Source organism: Globicephala melas, chromosome 17 (assembly GCF_963455315.2).
Source record: "Globicephala melas chromosome 17, mGloMel1.2, whole genome shotgun sequence".
NCBI classification, from domain to species: Eukaryota; Metazoa; Chordata; class Mammalia; order Artiodactyla; family Delphinidae; genus Globicephala; species Globicephala melas.
In genome coordinates, this window is record NC_083330.1 from 33588323 (window position 1) to 33609507 (window position 21185).

General features: G+C 37.1%; 1 long non-coding RNA gene across 1 annotated transcript in view; it reads right to left on the reverse strand.

The window, feature by feature from the left end:
- The window catches only part of LOC132593730 (uncharacterized), a 103845-nt gene that overhangs the window by 47070 nt on the left and 35590 nt on the right, over positions 1–21185 (reverse strand). The window contains exon 2 of the long non-coding RNA XR_009559501.1: positions 819–902. This is a non-coding gene — a long non-coding RNA (uncharacterized lncRNA). The remainder of the gene's footprint in view (positions 1–818; positions 903–21185) is intronic.

Below are 21185 nucleotides of genomic sequence, written 5' to 3' on the forward strand. Positions count from 1 at the left end.
GCCAGCTGTCCTCTGGTCCTCAGCTTTTTCTTATTTTTTTACTTTAATAAGACCATTCTGGGGGGTCCTTCAAGATGGTGGAGGAGTAAGACATATATACACTACCAAATGTGAAATAGCTAGTGGGAAGCAGCCGCATGGCACAGGGAGATCAGGCTCGGTGCTTGTGACCACCTAGAGGGGTGGGATAGGGAGGGTGGGAGGGAGATGCAGGAGGTAGGAGATATGGGCATATATGTATATGTATAGCTGATTCACTTTGATATACAGCAGAAACTAACACACCATTTTAAAGCAATTATACTCCAATAAAGGTGTTTAAAAAAAAAAAGACCATTCTTCTCTTCCCCTTTACTGGCTAATCTAGACTTTTTTGAAAACTCTCACCTTTGGCATCTACCACTGCACCCAGCTTTCCGTGACCCTAGGTGTAAGTCTTTTCCCATGTGCTCCCCTAGCTCTCTTTACCCACTGTTGAATAATAGCTGCCAAAGATATCCAGATCGTAATCCCTGGAACGTGTGAATGTTACCTCAGATGACAAAAGGGACTTTGCAAACGTGATTACATTGAGGAGATTATCTTGGATTTTGGAGATGGCCTTAAATGTAATCACAAGTGTCCTTAAATAGGGAAGAAGAGGGAGATTTTACTACAGAAGAAAGAGAATATGTGACCAAGGAAGCAGAGACAGATTTGAAGATGCTATGCTGCTAGCTCTAAAATGGAGGAAGGAGAATGAAGGAAATTCAAAGAATGCCAGGAAATGCAAAGAATACAGCTCTAGAATTGGAAAAGGAAAGGAAACTGATTCTCACCTCAGCACCTCCAGAAGGGACCAGTTCTGCTGATAACTGGACTTTAGCCCAGTGAAACTGATTTTGGACTTCTGGCCTCCAGAACTGAAAAAGAATAAATTTTTATTGTTATAACGTAAATAGGGAACAAATAAACCCACCTCTTTCACAGTTTTAGCTCCTTGTCTAGCAATTACCTAGCTCTTGGTCTATGTCCTCCACTAGACTTTTAACTTTTGAGGACAAGAATTACGTCTTATTCACAGTGGCTGTCAATGAGCCTATCAGAATGCCTGCCGCAAACCTGCTCAAATTGCTATTTCTTGAATACTGTTAAATAAATTATGGCATTTCTTCATAATAGAATATGTATATATCATTAACATGGAATTATAGAAAAATATTTAATGTCATTACAATGTGATAATACAGTTAGTGAAAATTGTGTTTCCTAAAATTTCTACACTGCAATTCAAAATTTATAAATTACATAGGTACTTAGAACATTTGTAAAGATTAATAACAATAATCTCTATGTGTTGAGATTATGGTTATTTTGTTTAAGCTTCTAAACTATCTGTATTTAAGTTTGCTTCTATAATGAACAGATATTTTCTTTGTAATAGAAAGCTATGGTGTTTAAGAAGAAAGATTTCTAACACTATTGAAGCTGACCATGAGTAAATAGCATAGTATTATTATTAAAAAGGTAAACTTGCACAGGATATGAAATTAAAAGCATATTGTATGTTCAAACCGAAAATAATATTACTCATCAGACAATAGTACTGATCTCGGGTGTCTTGGCCTGCAGTGGCTTAAAGCAGGGTTTTGGTTCCCAGCCAGAGATTGAGGTCGGACCCTGGCAATGAGAGCTCCAAATCCTAGCTACTAGACCAGTGGTCAGTGACAAGGCCCTGGCCCTTTGGCTTTGCAGAAAAGAATTCCCACAAATATAAAAGTAGTGAAACAGGTAAAGTGTTTATTAGGAGTAAAAAGAGTACAGTATGTGTGGATAGACACATGGGCAGACTCAGAGAGAGAGTCGCACCCTCGTGGTAGTTTAAATCACTTATATGGGGCATTTCTTCCGGGTTTCCTTTGGCCAATCATTTTGATTTGCCTGGTTCGGAGTCTGTATTTGGTACATCTCAGGACCCTCCTGTTACAGGGAAGAGCTAAATCTGACTATATATTGGATCTGTTCCTTTTACTTTAACCTTTGCTTTCTGCTGCTTTTGTTCACTAAAAGGATACTGTCTATACATAATGGCCTGCCTCGGGGAACCCTGTGCCTCTACCTGAACGTTAAACCAAAGTGCCTTTCTTCAGGGTAACATCAGGACTCTGTCCACCTGTAGATGGCTGCAAGAAAGAAGAAATTAACACATCCCATCCCCGAGGTTGGCCATTCCAGGTGATATTTGCAAAACTTATGACCTTTTTAGTTTACTTCTTCATTTCCTCCCCTTCTCTGTGCTATAAAAGAAACTGGCATCCAAACCCTGATAAGATGGTTACTTTGAGACATTAGTCTGCCATCTTCTCGGTCTTTCTGAATAAAGTCGTATTCCTTGCCTCAACACTTCATCTCTGATTAACTGGCTTGTCGTATGGCGAGCAGAGCGAGCTTGGACTCGGTAACACTCCCGTGAGTGCCCACATCTCTTAGCCAAGATGGATTCCAGCGAAGAGGCCTATGGGTAGCTTGACATCACTCCCCTTTTGACCTCCAAGGAGCTTTTTAGTTGGGAAGGTCTCCTTGACTTCGAGAATGAGGAATATGTGGTCTCTCATCTCTTATCTGGGCAGGTCTCAGCCTCTCCTATCTTCATGTTGGAGTATCAGTCCATAAGGAACAGACTCCAGCTGCTCACCCAGGGGCCCATCTATCTCCTACCTCAGTACAAATTAAAATGTTCATGTATTCAGGTATCATCAGTTTTCTGGACAATTTTACAAATTCTTTAGTCCATTATCAAAAGAGATGAATATGCATTGTCTATAAAAACACAGCATGGTGAAAATGTGCAGATGTTGGAAAATTCATATTAAATTTACTGTGCTGAAAAATCAAGCCAAATAACACAAGATTTGATGTGAAGTGAGGGTATTAGTATTATTTATCAAGAGATATTTATTCAGTTATTTATTACTAGGTCCTGTAGTATCAATGGTAATAAGGAGAGATGTAATATCTGTCCTTAGAGTGCTTACTTTACAGTGGGGCAAAAAGACAACAAACAAAATAAATGTATTAAATAATTACAGGTTGTTATAAGAGCTTTAATGACCAAGAGGAAGTAGTAATAGTGAGTTAGCAGTGGAGACTTACCTTAAAAAGAGTAATTAATAAAGAGGTGTCATCAGAATTGAATCCTAAATGAGAAGCAGGAACTAGCCTTGCTAGGATATGACCATTTAGTCTAAGAGAACAAGAAATGCAAAATCTCTGAGTTGGAAAGCATGGCTTTTTCTGAGGAATGGGAAGGAGGTCTGTGTGACTGAAACAGTATACAAGATGGAGTAGTGGGGAACAAGGTCATACAGGGCTTTACAAGTGTCAAGGAGGTGGAAATTTCCCCTTCTGCCCCTCCTGAGTTCTTGTGGCAGGACTAATAATAAAATTGACACAAGAAAGCATAAGAAAAGAAACAAATTTTAATCAAGTGCACAGAGGTCTCATAGAAATGGGACAAAAGAAGGGACCAAAGCAGGCAGCATTTATATGTTTTAGAAAAAGAAACAATGAATTTATGAGGACAATGAAACTTAGGCTTTAAGTGCTTAATTAGTAAGGAATTTAAGCAAAGTTTGTGCTTGGGTAGCAAATTAGTAAAGAAGTAAAAAGACTTGTTTATACAGGCTTCTCTGCCCTGAATTCTTTGATCTCTGGTGATAAGGGATACATACCATCTCCAGATGCAGGGAGAAAACCTTTCATATGAGAGATTTATTTCCTGCTTTCAGGGAGACAGAGAAGAGGGTCAAAGTGCTCCTCCTGCATCAGCCGTTTTCTAAATAACTTTAATTCAAAATAACCAACAGGCCATTGAGACATATTTTGGGGTGGCCTACTCTGGGCCCCAGTATAGGCCATGGGAGGGAGTGTGTGCATATAATCTCAAATGCAAAGGGAACTTTATGGAGAGTTTTTAGAAGAGTAGTCATGTAATGATTTGAATTTTTAAAAATCACACAGGCTACTACATGCAGATACAGATTTTTAAGGAATTAAGAATGAAGGAAGTGAGACTAGTTAGAAGGCTATTACAGTACAATAGTTCAGTTGGGAGCTGTGTGACTTGGACAAAGGTCTTGGCAGTGAACGTGGAGAGAAGTGGCAGAGTCAAGATACATTTTGGAGATAGAACAGTTGCCAAGAACTGTTTTTGCCATCTTCTTGTACCATCTTATGAATAGCATATTTTTCTCCCCCTCATCAACCCACAGGTGTGATTCCAGCACAAAATGGCTGGTCATTTTTCTCTATGCTGTGGTAAACCTGTCTCACCAAGAAGAAAAAGTCCAAATGAAACAGAACTTTACTGTACTGAATGGCATCTGTCTCGTAGTGGAGCATATGGTTGGTTCAGGCACATTTGTATTCCCACAAGAGGGTCCTTATGCATAATGCCTCCACTGGGCTTTCTCTGATTATTTGGGTCATCGTTGGACTTTTTTTTTTTTTTTTTTTTTTTACTGTTTTGGGCTTTATGTTATGCATAGTTGGGATCATCCATCCAGAAGTCAGGGCAAGCTATGCATATATCTTGGAAACATTTCACGGATTTACTGTCTCATCTGACTTTGGTAATCTTTCTTTTGGTAATCTTTCTTTTGGTAATCTTTCGTTGTGGTGCGCTGGCTCTTCATTGTGGCACGGGGGCTTCTCTCTAGTTTCGGCATGCGGGCTTATTTGCCCAGCGGCACATGGGATCTTAATTCCCTGACCAGTGATCAAACCCATGTCACCTGCATTGGAAGGCAGATTCTTAACCATTGCCCCACCAGGGAAGTCCCTAATGTTTCAAATTTAGCCGAGGGCCTTTCTATTTGTGGAAAGTGGCCATTTGTTTTTCTGATAATATTAATTTTTTTAACATCTTTATTGGAGTGTAATTGCTTTACAATGTGTGTTAGTTTCTGCTGTATAACCAATGTTAAATTTTTTAACTTAAGGTTTTTATCTCTCTGAAAGTTGCATTCATTTATTTCATATCAATTTTACATATAAATTCTATCAAAAATAACTGGTAACTTCAGGTTCATCACCTACTGACAGTTTATAGTTAAACTATAACTATATAATTATAGTTGATTCTGTTCTGTTCAGTTATGAATCTTCTGTATGTTAAAAACTGTGGGGACATAGAAATAAAATCTTGCTCAATTAGCTTATATTCTACTGAGAGTATGAAATGCATATAAAAGCATAATCAAAAATGATATTCCATCAGAAAAGTATAAACATGTGCTATAATATTTCGAAGATGAGAGAGCTCACATTTGAATTAGGGATCAGAAAAAGTTTCTTAGAGAAGGTGACTATCAAGACATACTTTGAAAGTTTGGATTTTGACAAACAGAAATATAAGGGCATATACAATAGAGCATTTCATGTGCAGAAAACATCATAAGCAAAAGTACAAGGATAGGAAAATGAGAGATGTATTCCATGTGAATGGTGTGCCTGGAGTTGTGCAACAGGGTGGACTTAATTTTTTCCACATAAGTAGAAGAGAAGACTGGTAGATCCAGATCAGACATTGGGACCTAACTCTATACATACTTTAGGATCATTTTCAGAACTCAACAAGTCTCTCGAATCATAGGGTAAGGAAGTGTAGAAAAAATAAAAATAGTGTATAAACTACTATGTAACATCTATTTCTTTATCAGTAGAAAGTAGCTTCATTTTCTTAAGTACAGGATTTTTGTTTTTTAAGCAATGGACTTTTATCTTATTGAGAGTTCTTCCTGAACCGATTCTTGCAAGAACTTCTTCCTGTGAGGCAATTAGGATAATGCTGTATTTCAGTCACTATATTAATTTTCTCTACAGACATCTTAATATTTGTTACTGCATGACTGTGAAGTGGGGCCCCAGGATGCAGGATATCTCCACGTATGCAAAGTCTTGAGCCTCATCTTAATTATATTTGTGGGTGGCTATTTCATTTTTAAAGGTAAAATCAGAAGCTAGGCATATGTAAGTAAATAAACAACCACTAAATACCCACAGAGTAGTTAAATGGATATTAACTACTATATTACGTGAATATTAACCAGCTATGTAATTCTTAGAGACTAAGCTAGAATGTTCTGTAGGCTTTAAGTTAACTAATATCACAGTTCAAAGAAAATATTATGGAGTCTCAGATGTAGTCACTATGAAATATACTGACCACAAAAAAGTAAATTCATCTAACTGTTCAGTGTTCAGTAGCTTTTTCAGCATAATTTTCTCATTTAATCATCAAAATCTGCCTGTGTTACCTAATGGACATTTTAGGAAATCTAAATATAGTTTATTCATAAAATACATCATTAAGGTTTTTTTTTTATTATTCTGACTGTAAGGTCTGAATTCGGAATAGGCAAAATCAAGAATATTTACTTAAGTAGACAAGTTATGTCATAAATATTTTAAAGATATATATTTACAGGCAACGTTGTCAAAATACACAATTAACAATGATTATTAGAAACAAATTTTCTTTCAAAAGTAAAAGGAATCTGTTAAAACATGATTTGAGAGAATGTCAAAAAGCACCAACAGTTGTCTGTGGCCGAAAATAATTTCTACAATTTGGGGCTTAAAATAGCTTAGTCATTTTACAGAAAAATAAAACAAAGCAAAACAAAACAAAAAAAACCCAAGATCTAAAAATACTCCTTTACTCCTTATGTACCTGTATGTAATGATTTGCAGTAAAAGATTTAACAATATACTTTTATACATATATATTTAGACATATACAGGTATATAAATACATAAATAATTTATACATATAAAGCCTTAAAATAGTAACTGAAAAATATATTAAATAAAGCAATGCATATATATGTTTTCAATGTATATAAATATATTTTCCTAAATGGTAATTATGATATATATATATCATAATAAAGTTACCATTTTGAAACACTATAATAATTTCCTTAATAAACAAACATAAATATCTGCTAAAAAATAAACAACCTGTAGAATAAGTAAGGCAAGTGTTATTAACACATTACAGATCAGGAAATGAGAACTGGGAAGATGAAGTGATTTTCTCAAGGTTACCCAGGAAAGGCACGCATTAAACCTTCCATTTGACAAATGCTGGTTCCAGCCTTCGCACAACGCTAAGCATTAGCTATACAAAGACCAAGAGGACATGCGCCTGTCCTTGAGAAGCTGCCTCACCATCTTGAATGCAAGTCTTCGAAATCTTAGATACGTATGAAAAAATCACCATAGCAACAGACTATGGAAAAGGCACTATAATATCAAGTTAGGAGCCCTAGGTTCTAATTTGACTCTAGTAGTTGAGAGCCACTTGAGAAAATTACTGAAACTATGCCAAGTTTCAGTTTTCTCAGCCATTAAATGAGAGTGATCCTGAGGTGGAATTTTTAAGGATCTACCAATAGCAAAAATTCAATGAAAGAGCATTTCAGAATTGGGATTTATAGGTCTAAAGTCAATATTAATACCATTGTGTAATGAATATACCTTTTCTTATGAGCTTGCTACTTTTGTGAGATACCCACTTTTTAAAAACATTCCAATTGTAGTAGCTGTTTTATTTATTATTAATGTACTTTTAAGTCATGAAAATGAGTGCCACCCAAAACTCGGATACCCCCAAATTAAACCAAAACCTTCACAAAATTATTTTTTCAACAAACGTGTATTTAACTCTTAGAGGAGAAAAAGAAAAATTAAAAGAAGCATTCTTGCCCTTAAGGAGAGATCAGATTAGGGATAAAAGGAAAAAACCAAAACATAAACAAGTGTCCATAATGTACAGGTCTACAAAAAACAGTCAGGCCTTAGGTGGGGTGAAAAATCTTCACTAAACATGATATGGAAATTAGAAAAAAAACTGACGCAAGTTGAACTGAGAGTACGGCCAGGAGAAGGCCAGTTGGCTATTTCCCAAGTGGCCTGACACGGTGTTTTTATATTACCGTATTGAATTTCAGGTTCTAGCGTTCAGTTTTATAAAATCATACATGGATCTTGGCATTAAGCTGAGAGTGGATCCATCCATCAGATGGGTACACACAGATTCTAAGACTGTTAAATAAAATGAGAATGCATTACCAATTTATTCATTAAGGATGAGAAATAGAAATGTCGCTGGGCTTCTATGATTTTTGAGTAACATATTCTTTTCCAATAGTCAGATCTGTGCTGAAACATGAATTATAAGCAAAAGAACACAGAATAAAGGGTTTCTGATCCAACAGAGAAAACATAATCAAGGCTTTAGACTTGAGTACTGTCTCATCCAAGAAATACCGGAGTGGAGACTGCAACGGTTGCTTCTCTGACCCTCTGTCACCATTCTAATTGCTTTATTCTTTAGATATGTTAATACCTCCCAGCAAACTTGCTCTTTTTCAAATTATGACATATCTAAAATGTACAGAATGTAATAAAGTCTCCATGTACCACACATACTAGGCACCATATTTGTTTCAGACATTTTTAAAGAAATAAAATACTATAAATAGAACTATAACCCCATCTCTTTACCTCCCTCCCATCACCTCCACCTTTTTCTTCCCAGAGTAAAAAACTAGCCTGAGGCAAATATTAATTGTCCCGTGCATTTAAAAAAAAATTTTATTTCATATGAGTATATCCATAGAAGTATCATTTCATAATATATACATTTGCAATTTGAGGCTTTCTCTCAACATACATTTTTTGAGATATAACCATGCTGATTTTGTAGAAAAGCAAAATTTCCTACCCCAAAATGGATTATTTTAGGCTGATTTTTTTTTAAAGAAACAGAAGACTTGGGGAGTCTTTTTTTTTTTTTTTTTTAACCTCCCTCATTAGCTGCCTGAAGTTCTAGGTAGAGGTTCTGTTCCCAGAATAGAGCTAGATTTGGTGGGAGAGAGTAGACAAGGCCTAGAGATCAGCATGTATTCTGTGTCCCATTTTCTCTGCATGGCTCAGCAAATATTTATTTACCAAGGATTTACTTTTCCACTTCCATGTCAATTGCCTTCTTCTCCTTTGAAGTTCCAAACCACTACCCCCCAAATCCTCTTTTGTCTTTAGCTGAAGAGAGTACTTAAGATGAGGGCTTTGGCAATATGGGTGATTCACTCAGTTTTCCTGGGTCTCTCCCACTTAAACATGTTATTAAAATTTTGTTCGATTCTTCCTGCTAATCTGTCTCAGGTCAGTTTAATTCTTAGACCAGCCAGAAGAACCTACAAGGGTAGAGGAAAATTTCTTCCTCCTCAACAATTTCTATGGCACTACTTGGGCATAGTATACAATAGAAAAGCAAACTTTATTTGTTATTATATATATATATATATTTTTTTTTCTTTTTTGCCATACGCGGGCCTCTCACTGTTGTGGCCTCTCCCATTGCAGAGCACAGGCTCCGGACGCGCAGGCTCAGCGGCCATGGCTCATGGGCCCAGCCGCTCCGCAGCATGTGGGATCTTCCCGGACCGGGGCACGAACCCGTGTCCCCTGCATCGGCAGGCGGACTCTCAACCACTGCGCCACCAGGGAAGCCCTAATATATATTTTTATTTATTTGTTTGTTTGCTTGCTTATTATATGTTTGTAGGTCAGAAACCTGACACAGATCTCATGAATTTAAAATGTAGCCAATGTATTCCTTTCTAGATCCTCTAGGGAAGAATTCACTTACTTGCCCATTTAGCTTATTACCAGAATGCAGTTCCTAGAAGCTGTAGGACTGAAGTCCCCATTTTGTGCTGCTGTCAGCTAAGGGTTGTTCCCAGCTTCTAAGGTCTGCCTACCTCCTCAGTTCATGGTCCCCTTCTTCCATGTTCAAAGCCAGCAAGGACAAGTAGAATCCCTCTCACACATTCATTCTCTCCTGACTCTCCTCCAAATAATCCAAGGTAATATCTTTTTCTGAAACTCACCTGAGTAGCAACCTTAATTCCTTTGTGCCACCTATGAGACATGTTCACAGCCATAACATTGGGTTCAGATTATGAGGGCAAAAATCTTGCCTGGTGCACTGTAAGTGCCTCAGAATTTCTTCTTTCATCACCTAGCAAGGATATGGAATGTATTTTCTATGATGCGAAGCTTAATGACTTTTCTGTAGCTGTAAATATGCTATAGGAAAAGTGAATATACTTGACTTTTTCAAAAGAAGGACCACATCAGTTTATTTCAGGATGACAGTTTTTTAATGGATTATAGAGAAAGAGAGAGAAAAGATATCTTGGAGAAACTGTCCTAAACTCTGAGGAGAATCACCATCTCTACCAACAAGAAAATCTTCTATTTGGATGCAATTCTTATAATCCTGGGGTTTTTTTTGAATGTTCAAACAGTAAAATGTCTTTTACATTTTTTTTAGGAATCTACCATTGGCCATTTCTGTGTCTGTGCCTATCGTGACCATCATTTATTTGCTCACAAATGTGGCTTATTATGTCATTCTAGGTATGCTTTCTTTCCTAGCTAGTGATGCTGTTGCTGTGGTAAATTTGAAATGGTCCACTGCTCTTTGCCTTAATTGAGATATTTTTCATGAGGATAACTATGATCAATTTGTACTTCTCTGTGCCAGATTCGTTGCTAGAAAAAAATGAGGAAAATAATATGGGAGCATTGTGAGAATTAAGTAAATTAATACATGAAAGTTTACAACAAAGTTTGTCATCATAATCAAAGTTCATTCTCCACTATTGTTGTTGCACTAACTACAGATCAGAAGGAAATATAATTACTGTCATATTTATCAGTTAAAGACCACACAATGCAGATCAGGCAACATCAATAGTAGTGGTTCTCATTCCCTATGGCAAGTTAAGATGGAGCCACAAAAATAGGTATAGGATTTCCTGGTCTAACCTGCTCATAGCCAAGGTTAGGGACCAGACAGAAAATTTTCAGTTATGTTTATGCTACTATATCTGTAACATGAATGGTTTTCAAGGGGCCTGAGTTGACTGCTCCAATATGTGCTCCATGAGCTAAGATTGTGTCTACAACAAATTCATCTGAGAAGTTTGTCTAGTAAGACTTGTGTTGGGATTGATTGTGTCCACAATATCCTAATATATAATCTGATTTTACTCTTTTATTCTTTTTTAACCTTTTATTTCCACCTTTGGTAACACTCCAGATTAGATATTCCTAGGTCTGATTCCCAAACTGCCACACATTTATAGATACTCTAACTCCCTGTAAAAACAAGAAAAAAAGACGGAAGAAAAATATTTTGAGGCCTAATATTAGGTCTCAGTACAGTTGCCCTAATCAACCTTTACAAATTTAGCATTAGGTATTTGAGGAGAACTGAATCTAGAGAAATGTTTGTAAACATGTTTGATGAATATATTAATTATTTTTCTTTCAGGTTTTTATTAGCTAACTTAAGAGTTCATGGGTAATTCTCTACACAAACCACAGGGATCTTAATCACAGGGCAAAGTTTGATATAATCTGTACAAATTGTCAGTTTCTTAGGTAACACCAAGTCCATTCCATTTTATTCCAAATCTCTGTACCTCAAGATTAGTGCTAAAAGTCTTTTTTTTTTCTTTTTCTCCCTGACTCCACTTCCCTACCCCAGACATTTGGTAATAAGGTTCTTGGCCATGTTCAGGGTTAATCTTTATTATAGTGTCCTTGTCTTGTTTCAGTGAACTGAACTCATCAGTCATTATGGCATCCAGGTTAGAAATCAAATCACTGTGGTCTGTTGATGTTTTCAAAGCTAAGGGAAGTTAATAGCTTCTTATATTCAGTGGCACTAATGAACAACAGCCAAGCCTTTTTGATTACCTCTTGGTCTTGTTTTTATCATAAACCTAGTTCAGGGATTTCAAATGCTAAAATAGGGACTCTGTTTAGCCAAGTTGGTCTTTCACTAGTTATGCATGAATGTGGCCCTTTTGAAATGGACTCTAATAAGAGTCAATCTTTTCCAGGTTGTGGGAAAGCAGCTCTATAATGTCACATACTGCACATAGTTGTTGGTCAGGATAACTGCAAAGGAAAGTACAAATGTGGAAAAGTGCTATACAAATGAATCCAAAGGGAAAGAAGCCAACTAATGAGCACAGCAAAACAGACTGTGAAAAATCTATAGTAGGGCTTCCCTGGTGGCGCAGTGGTTGAGAGTCCGCTTGCCGATGCAGGGGACGCGGGTTCGTGCCCCGGTTCGGGAGAATCTCACATGCCGCGGAGCGGCTGGGCCCGTGAGCCATGGCCGCTGAGCCTGCGCATCCGGAGCCTGTGCTCCGCAACGGGAGAGGCCACAACAGTGAGAGGCCCGCGTACCGCAAAAAAAAAAAAAAAATCTATAGTAATACACACCCGCTTCCCCAAAGTACTTGAAATTCCCATCTGTCTGTCTACTTCAGATCCCTGATTGGTCACCTTAGCTGGCCTACAGCTGACTAGAATAATGGTGGGCAATCAGAAAGCTGTTCTGCAAACTAATTGCAAAGAGAGGAGATTAGAGTGTGGGTGTGCTTGGAAGAAGATTTTCGGTAAATGTTTTTAATTTGAGATGGTGAGTTGTAAGGATGGAGCAGTTCCCATGATCACTTGAGTTTGGTCTATTTTTATTGAAAAGGTAATAACAAATTAGTTTTGCTAATCTTATCTCATTTACTATAGCACATGCTGTAAAACTGTTGCTTCTGATAACATCATTATTTTCTTTGAGTTGAGTAAAACAGCTCAAAGTGACCTACCAGATTTATCCAAGATCATAGTAAGTAACAGAGCTCAGGACTCAAAGTCATGTCTTCTGACTCCAGTCTCCATGGCCTTTCCACCTCATCATGCTTGCTTTTGCTAGTGGTGAATGAGATCCACTTCTGTCCAGTGAAAGATAACTGGGCTCCAAGTTTTCATTTTCTCTTGGTTTTCTTGTTTAGTGGTTGCATTAACTCTCAGCTGGCAGCACTTGCTCCTGTCTGCCACCCTTCTCCTTACTCCTATTAATAAGTGACTAAACAAAATTGCAGGTACAGGGGATTTCCTGTCCTACTATCTTGTTCCTGTGTGGTGTTTGGTTTTTCTGGAGTAATCAGAAAAAGAAGAAGAAGGAGAAGGAGAAGGAGAAGGAGAAGGAGAAGGAGAAGGAGAAGGAGAAGGAGAAGAAGAAGAAGAAGAAGAAGAAGAAGAAGAAGAAGAAGAAGAAGAAGAAGAAGAAGAAGAAGAAGAAGAAGAAGAAGAGGAGGAGGAGGAGGAGGAGGGAGGGAGGGAGAGGGGGAGGGGGAGGAGGGAGAGGGGGGAGGGGAGGGGAGGGAGAGGGGGAGGGGGAGGGAGAGGAGGAGGGGAGGGGGAGGGGGAGGGGGAGGGGGGAGGAGGAGGAGGAGGAGAAGAAGAAGAAGAAGAAGAAGAAGGAGAAGGAGAACCTCATTATGTGTTCCACCTAAAAATTTCTCTTTCTTTCTTGCCATGCATATTTACATTAGAAATACCAGTTTTTGTGTTTGCAGAGCATCTAGCCAGTGACAGCTAGAGCCTGTCATCCTTCACACCCATTTTTCAGGCTCTTTTATGTGGTCTTACAATAAGGGCATCTCCCCTGCAGTTTAAACATGATCACGAAATGATTCACACTGGTCTCTGTTCTTCTCTTCATCGTAATTAAGTCTTATGTGTATCTTACAGAAACTGTTACTGGCAAGAATTCATTCCGTTGAATTCATTTATTTGAGAATATTCACACATCTCCACCCAGTTTTAATATAAGCAGTGCAGAGGCCTATGTCCTGCTGAGTTCCAGAGGAGAGCAGCATCTTAAAGCTCCTTAATCTATGAAGGACCTAATACTCTGGACCAGAGACTTACCAGAGACAAACAGGATCTGGATTCTGGACCAACACATGCTTTCCTCAAGTCCTCTGCACTCCCCTTCGATGGAACGGTCAGGTCAGCAGCAAGGTCGCCTCTGATCTTCTTGTGTTCTTTTTAGGGTTTCAAGAGTTTTGAGTTTGTAAACTTAATTATAGTATGGTCAAACCAGCATTGTTTTTTCTCCAATAAATAACTATGATTGAAAATCTCATCCTCCTCTGCCTGCGCACTGATTACAGTAGCATTATCCTTTCTGGTTATACTTGTTTTGCTGTTGTTGTTGTTGCTTTAAGAATGCAAGAGTGAGGGAAAGGGAAGTGGGTATAGGGATGCTGATCTCTTACCCAGGGGACCATTCAGCTAGTTCTCTTCTAACCAAAAAAGGGGACAGTTCAGACATTCATTTGGCTGAATTCCTACTTTCCTATTATGGCTGTCCATGTGTTCAAAAATAAAAATAAAAAACACAAAGACCTATCTTTGTGTGAGCATTCTAATTTTCATTTCAGTCTCTTTGTCCCTTCTTGCCCTTCCAAGTCTTAGGGATGGACCCTCTATCACAGTTAGGAAAACTCATCTCTTTGCATTTACATTTGAACATCATTACAAAAATCATTACCGATTAGGTAAAAGTTAGATATACTGCTCTTAGGAACTATTAAAAAGAAGTTATTTGTTTTTTCCAATATATAAAACTAAAGTTTCTATCCTATCCAGTTTTTCACATATGAAGATTTATTTCTATGAATCATTGCAAAGATAAAAATATATTTTCTGATTGAAAAATATTTGTTTCTTGGAAACACTATGAATGGAGGATTTTAATATCTTTTATGCTGATGTAGTTTGTCTTTATGGAAAACATCAGTGATCACTGCTTTAAGAATCTCAGATTCATAATAGTTACCACTTATTTGGTACTTACTATGTGACAGACATAGCAGTAGAGGCCAGGATTTCAGAGACAGGTAAGATGAAATTCTTCCCTCAAAGAACTCATGTCTAATAATAAAAACAATTTTAATTTGGAGGTATTTAAAAGCCAACTATCAGTGCAAAATAAGAATTGTCTAGAGTGTAGCTATCATAGTGTAAAAGGGGTACAGAGTTGGCTTGGGGTGATCTAGGAAGATTCTTTAGAGAGACCACCTTCCCTAGATTCAGCTTCAAAGTTCGGTAAATGATGAAATACACTGACAGTTAAAGGCAGTTTAGATAGAACAGAATATGTGAAGATCATCAGAAAAAGTCCCTGAAGATTAAGTGAGAAAAAGAAACAAGCATTGCTAAGCATTGTATAGAAGGAGAGGCATCCAACAACGAACAATTACAAAAAGGCATGATTGTATTATAACAGAGTGAGCACAAAATCCAAAAGCTGCATAGAGGAGGGCACTTCACTCAGCTCTGCAGATTAGGAAGGCTTCCCAGAACAGTAATGCTCTAAATGAGTTTTAATGAATAGTAATCTTCCCTGTGGTCAGTGGAGTGGGGAAAATAGACAGTTAACAAGGAGAGATTACATATGAGAAGATATTGGACTTAGAGTGAATAATTTGAACTTAGTTGTTCAGCATTTAGTATGTGCTAGACACTGGATGTCATCACGAGATGGGGTGAAGATTGACTTTGGACTAGACATACAGCAGCCAGATGGTCTTTTGAAAAAATAAAGCACATCATTTCACTCTCTTATTTAACAACCTCCAAAGTAAGGTTGATTTTGCAAACAAAATAAAATCCAAATTTCTTAGCACGACCCACAATGCCCAACCTGATCAGGCCTTGACGATTTCTACAAGTCCTTCTCCTGCCACATTTACTATACTCCAGTCCCTCTGGCCATCTTTCTATTTTACAGGACAAATATTTTGCTTACCCAGGAATTTCCATCTATTGCTCCCTAGACTGCTTATTCCTCAGCTTTTAGGTCTTAGCTCAAAAGCTTGGACAGATCTTTTACCTTAAGATAGCAGCCCTCTTTACCCAACCTACTGCCCAAGACCATCTCTGTCCTCCTGTTTTACTATCTCATAGTATTTATTACAACCTAACAATGTCTATTTATCTGCTTTGTCCTATCTGTCTCCTTCAACAATACTGTAAGCCCTTTGGAAACAGAGACCTTATCTGTCTCTTAGACACTGCTCCATTCTCAGCATCTAGAAGACTTGGCATTATCTGTTGGATAAATGAATGAATAACCATCATGAGAGTGAGTAAGCTGAGGGGTGTTCATGATCAGGAGAAATGAGATTTAAAGGGTTTTCCAGTAGGGTTTTCCAGAGTAGAAAACTTAAAGGCTGAGCTGATGAAGATATCCATGAGGAACTACATTATTAAATGTCCTTAAGAAAGGATCTTAACATAGTAAACATGACTGCATTCATTGCGAATGTATTCATTGTGAAATCCTAGAAAATTATACCAATTAATTTAAAATTTCATCTGTGTAACATTATAATATATAATATGTTCTTTGTTTTGGTGGGGCAAGGTAGCTATGATGTATCTTCTGGTAGAAGGCATCTTTCAACTCATTAACTATTATTCTTTCAGGTTCAGTCAGAACCTGACTGATTCTATGTCAGGTTCTCCATTATAGGATTAATGTACTTACTTAAGGAAAACACAGCCTGAAAGACCACAGCCAACCAGAATAAGTAAAATATACACTATTAGGAGGTGTTTCACTATGTTGTTCAAGGATTTTTCAACTAGTATATATTTATGCATTACTTATACGGTTTCTTGTGAAAATCATTTAAATAAAAGAAATAACTTATCAGAAGCAAAGACAACTTTAAAAAATCATTCTTTACTTAACACTTACATATCTAGGAATTTATCCTAAGAATAAAATTTAACAGAAAGGTAAAGATGTATGTGACAATATCACTATATCTTTATTGTAAGAGCAAAATCAAGCAAAAGAAAATATTCATCAATTTGATGGAGAATTATATAGCTAATAAAAATGATAGCCACATAAGAGAAATAATTTATGACAAAATATTTAAATGAAAATAACATAATACAATATAGCATTAATTACACAGTATGTTGGGTCAAAAATAGACTTTGGAATATGAAAATACTGTTTCAAATCACATTTAGTTGCTAATGAACAATATGACTTTGGGCGTGCCCTTTAACCTTACTAAGGTTTTCTCATTTGTGAACAAGAAATACCAGTAGTGCCAATTCTATCTCATAGGAACAATTTTTTGTTTACTGAAATTCATTTGTTCTAAAAATTCTATTGCAATTTCTGACTCATGTGAAAGTCAGTAACTCTCAAAATATTGTCACCTTCTTTGCAACACACTTTATATTTTAGATTTAACTTTTACATCTCATCATTGAAATAACCAACAGAACCTGCTACTGTGTTGTTAAGTGCTTTGCAGGACTTGGTAACTATACATTCTTCCTGGTAAATGATACATAAAAATTAACTAAAAGACTAAGATATAGAAATCAAGTGCTTAGAGAAGCCACGGCTCTCATTTTGTTTTCTTGCACTGCATTCTTATTTGCTATCATAAGCCATTTTTCTTTTTTAAAAAAAGTGTAATGAAGTTTCATTAAGAAACTTAATTAAGAGAGGTAGAGTATGAAAGAAGGAAATAATAAATCATATAGAAGAGGAAAAGAAAGAAAATGAATGAAAAAATATTTGTAGAGAGAACAGATGAAATCGATCGATGACATGGAATAATAAATCTATGTATAATTTTCACAGATGGCTATGATTCTGGATGATGTGATATGATATCTATGAGCAGCATTTAAAATACTCAGTAGTTTCATTTCAATTCAGTCATTCTAAATGTATAAAATTCAGTCATTCTAAATGTATAAAATTTAGAAATGCTAAGATAACATGGCTTGCTGTTTCTGGCTATCAAATTTACACTGAAGGCTGTGATACAAAATATGTTACCAAGCTTACTACACTGCCCCTTGCTTTAGTGATAGAAGGCTGTGGATGATACCATGTTTGGCTACAAGCAGTAACTAGTTTATTTGTTCCTGCATCATTGGCAGCACTCAATGAATATTATAAATACCAACAGTCATTTTTATTTCCTCTTTTATAAGTTTATTGGGAGATTGTCTTAAAGATGTTTTTGTTTATAATTGGTGTTACAAATTTATAATATTGCAGTAATATATCTTAATCTATTTCAATCCAGATAACTGAGGGTGGGAGGTAATGTGTCCCTTAAATGCAATAAAATAAAATAATTTTAGTTTCCCATTCTCCTGATACTATTCATGACCAAATGAAGATTGGGCTAAAGATTTCAGTATTGAGGGGTTCTTATAGACAGTTAAGAGTCAAATCTTTATATGGCCCAATTTTTCTGGGTTTAAGGTCATCTTTAATGTCACAGTCAGCTCTGAATTTGTCACTACACAAGCAAAACTAAATCTATAATTCTTTTTTTTTTTTTTTTTTTTTTGCGGTACGTGGGACTCCCACTGTTGTGGCCTCTCCCGTTGCGGAGCACAGGCTCCGGACGCACAGGCTCAGTGGCCATGGCTCCCGGGTCTAGCCGCTCCGCAGCATGTGGGATCTTCCCGGACCAGGACACAAACCCGTGTCCCCTGCATCGGCAGGCGGACTCTCAACAACTGCGCCACCAGGGAAGCCCCCAAATCTATAATTCTTGACCCATTGTTTTTATCACTAATATGATATGCAGCCTTGCAGTGGAGTACAACAGGGAGACTATATGGGAACAGTTGTAAGCATTTTACACTGGGAAAATAGAGCTAGTGGAATAAGAGTAAGTGTCAGAGAAAACAGGGCAACTTGTAGCTCCTATATTTACATAATATTTTTTTTCTCCTTTTATCTCTAGCTAAGTTATCTTTCCTTCAGTTTATTATTTATGTACCCTCTTCCTGGTGATATTCCCCCTCTATACTTACGTTGGGTCATTTGTAGAGACGTGGATGGACCTAGAGTCTGTCATACAGAGTGAAGTAAGTCAGAAAGAGAAAAACAAACATTAACGTATATTAACGCATATATGTGGAATCTAGAAAAATGGTACAGATGAACCTATTTGCAGGGCAGGAATAGAGACACAGACGTAGAGAATGAACATGTGGACACGGAGGGGGGGAACAGGATGAACTGGGAGATTGGGATTGACATATATACACTACCATGTGTAAAACAGAGAGCTAGTGGGAATCTTGTGTATAGTGCAGGGAGCTCAGCTCGGCACTCTGTGGTGACCTAGATGGGTGGGATGGGGGAGTGGGAGGGAGGTCCAAGAGGGAGGGGACATAGGTATACATATAGATGATACACTTGATTGTACAGCAGAAACTAACACAACATTGTAAAGCAACTATATCCCAATAAAACAAGCAAACAAACCAACAAAAAACTTAATCGGGATTGGAATTTCCCTTTCTGGAACTTCTTGGAGTCTATTTACCAGTGAGTATATTTTACCAAGAAAAAAAAATGACCTTCAAGTTTACAAAGACTATGGTAAGAAATCCAACTCAATTTTCTTCCCATTGCACTATCTGACTTACAATGCTAACCACATAATGGAGTAAATGCTTCTATGTGTCAAATGCAAGGACTTCCCTCTTTCACTTCCCTGTGAAACACATGAACACATACACATCTGAAAGCATAAATGCAATGTTTCCAGCGCAAAATGGGCACTTAATGAATGTTACCTTCCCTTTCTTTTGTGTAGGACTGTGTGCTAGTTACCAAACATTACCTTAGGGAATTAATGGGTAAAGCAAAAGGCAGATAGAGAGAGAACAGCTCAGTGGTTAGAACTATGACATTTGGTGTCAGACCTGGTTTTGAATTCTGGTTTCATCATTTAGCAGCTCTCTGTCTTTTGGAAAATTATTTAAACTCTAATTCTCAGTTTCCTCACATCTATCAAGTAAAGATACCACTTAGGCCATAGGATGACTTTTAAAAACAATGAGCTATTGTATACAAAGCACTTAACACAGTGCCTAACACATAATACATAACTTAATTTAAAAAAATGTTTTAAATTTAAAAATATAGGGCATTCTCACTAATCATTAGAGAAATGCAAAACAAAATCACAATGAGCCAGTAGGACGGCCACTATCATAAAAACAGAAAATAAGTATTGGCAAGGATGTAGAAAAATTGAACCCTTGTGCACTGCTCGTAGGAATGTAAAACTGTGCAGCCACTATGGAAAACAGTATGAAGTTTCCTCAAAAAACTAAAAATAGAATTGTCTTATGATCCAGCAATTCCACTTCTGGGTATATATCCAAAAGAATTTATTTATTTATTTTTATTTTTTTAATTTTTATTTTTGGCTGGGCAGCATGGCATGTGGGATCTTCACTCCCTGACCAGAGACCTAACCCACACCCCCGCAGTGGAAGTGTGGTGTCTTAACCACTGGACCGCCTGGGAAGTCCCTCCCAAAAAATTTTGAAGCAGGATCTCAAAAAGATATTTGCACACCGATGTTCATTGTAGCATTATTCACAATAGCCAAGAGGTGGAAGCAGCCAAATGTCCATTGATAGATGAATAATGAAATGTTATATGCATATGATGGAAAATTATTCGGCCTTAAGAACTAAGGAAATTCTATCACATGCTATAACATGGATAAACCCTAAGGACATAATGCTGAGTAGTCAGTGATGAAACAGTTGCCAGGAGCTGGAGGGGGAGGGTAAAATGGGGAATTGTTCAATGGGAATAGGTTTCAGTTTTGGAAGAAGAAAAAGCTCTAGACGTCTTTTACACAACAATATGAATATAGTTAACACTACTGTACAATTAAAAATGGCTAAGGGTACATTTTATATTACATGTTTTTTACCAAATTAAAATAAAAGGGCATACTAAAAGAAGAGTGTCTGTAAGGACGTGCTTTCCAGTTCTTCTCCAACACCAGAACAGAGAAAGGGGAGGAGAAAGGACAGATAAGGGGAAAAAAGACTTTCATCTCTTAAAGTCTGTTTGTGGGGTTCCTTGAGGTTAGGGGGAAGGAAAGGTAGTGTAACATAGAAAAAGCTGATCAGAAACATCTTTTCCCCCTTGGCTTTGAGGATACTCAAAAGAGGAAACTAGAAATAACCATCATGGAATGCATTTGTATAATTTATTTGCCTCAAAATTGGAAATGACAAGGGTTGAGAGGATAGAAACAAAACTTTGGAAAGGAGGGAAGGAAGAAGAATTGTAGAAAAAGCCTATAGTTTGGAGTCCAGATGATGAGTTGAAATCCTCTTTCCACTATTTGCTTACCTTCCCTGGGAATGACTTTGTTCATCAGTAAAAATGGGAA